This window comes from Pezoporus wallicus, unplaced genomic scaffold (genome assembly GCF_028554395.1).
Source record: "Pezoporus wallicus isolate ANWC-B61680 ecotype Strahan unplaced genomic scaffold, APGP_CSIRO_Pwel_v1 contig_5485, whole genome shotgun sequence".
NCBI classification, from domain to species: Eukaryota; Metazoa; Chordata; class Aves; order Psittaciformes; family Psittacidae; genus Pezoporus; species Pezoporus wallicus.
This window is the reverse complement of record NW_026641550.1, coordinates 6,200,824-6,202,863: the sequence shown is the minus strand read 5'-3', so window position 1 is coordinate 6,202,863 and position 2,040 is coordinate 6,200,824.

Here is a 2,040-nt window from a genome sequence, read left to right as displayed (position 1 = left end):
ACCCTTTCCAGACCCTTAGAGAGAAGCTCTTTATTGTGTAACAAAAACTTTCCACTTACAACTTACGAACAGTTTCAGGGACATTGCCACCCGCGGTTGCTCCCGGTGAGGGTCAGCAGCAGCGCCCGCCATCACCACCTCAGCAGGGCCAAGTGGGGCAGGAGAACACTGAATACTTGTCAGCTCTTTTTGACAGATTACACGCAAGTGCTTCACAGTCATCACAGGCAACACCAAGGGGTTTGGGACTCTGAACTGTTTATTTATGTATGAAAACTTCAACCGGTAAACACTGTTATCAAGTAAATGCTGGGGAGGGCTTGCTTAAGCACCTGAATGAGCACAAGCAAAGCAAAGGCTGCAGCAGGATGGCCCATGCTGCGCTTAAGGGCGCAGAGCTGTGCCTGCATGCAGCCTGGACACAGACATGCGGCTCCAAGCTGCAGAGAAGGGCCTGGCCTGCTCCCACTGCTGGCTCTGGCTGCTGCAGAAGGCAAATGGCTGTCCCTGGGCCTGAGCTTTTTGTTTTTCTCTCTTCTGCACAAGCAAGGCCAAACCTGGCGCTGGTTGCAAAAGCCCTCCCGGCTCCAACAAAGACCTTTTGGTACAAAAATGGCATCAGCAACTAAAACGCAACATCCCCAGGTGGCAGGGTGGGAGGTGGTGATGGACAGACACTGCACTAACGCTGGCAGAAAGCTGAAGGAAGTCTGTTCAAGACGGGTAACTCAATCGGCACAAACCAGGGAGTGCTTGGTTCAGGAAAAGCTTCAAACTCTCATTATCTCCCTGACCAGAAAACCCCAGCCCCTGGCCCAACACAGTGGGGCTTGGCTAATTGCTGCTGTGTTTCTTGCACACACTCCTCCTTTCTCCCCCTGCTTTGACTAGCTGAAGGGAAGATACAGGCACACTTTGTCTTGAGATAAGCTCCTCCAAATGTGAGCAGCAGCTCCTCCTGCTCCTACTTAAAACTCAACTCTTCTTACTTACAGGGTGGCCCCAACCCACATTCAGCCCCACCATGCCCTAAGGTGAGAAGGCAGCTGCAGAGAAGAGCACAGCCAAAGCCCCTGCCTCATGGGCGAGAAGGGAGAGGCCCAGACCCCCTGGGTCCCTGCACTTGTTTCTTTCAGAGAAAGGAGACCTGGGAGGCTCGGTTTGCAGCTGTCAGGGTGCTGGCTCAAGCCCTACTCCTCCAACAGGCTAGCCTCAGGCCCACAAGGAGGCCTACACACGCGCTCCTCACAGCCACCACACAGGCACTGGGGTGTGAGCCAGGCTGCTGCCATGCCAAGACCTTCCTGCCTGTGAAGGGGAGCACCCAGGTAAGCCAGGCTGCATGGGCAGGAGAGCCAGTCAGCCCTCCCGGACAAACACCCTGCAGCAGGGAGAGTCCAGAATATGGCTGTGAGCAGGAGGGCTGGTTTGGGTGTCCTTAGGTTTCAAGAAGCCGGAGGTGGACACGCTCAGCACAGATTGCTTTAATGACATTAGCCCTTTTCAGCATCCCCACTTGTAGGTCTTCGGCATGTTAAACTAAATCACTGTGGAGCCAGGGGGCCAAACCTTAACAGAGCTCTTGGGTGCTCAGCAAGTGCCTGGCTGGGGAAAGCTGGCATGACCTTGGGCTACATCATGCAAGCAGCAGGTTATCCCGCTCACAGCATTCCTCTAGACATGATGGGGTTGGGGTGGGGTAGCGAATCACTTAACTCTAAACGCTTACAAATGTCATTTACCACAGAAGGACACCAAGTAACACAGAACCCAGTTAAATGTGCAGGTGAGGTAGATCCACAAATGGCACGTGGTGTTTGTCAGTGGTTGCGGTCTCTTCTCAGACCACCCTGCCAGGCTCAGCATGCCCTCAGCTCCCCCACTGTCCCAGCTCCTGTGAGAGCGGCACCAGGCTTGAGTAGGGCACAGGACCTGGGGCTAAATGAAGCACAACTGCTACAGCACAGGACTGGATGTTAAAGGAGGGCTCAGGCTTTTCTTTTTTTCAGTTTTCCAGCCTGAGGGCTGACATGTACAGTG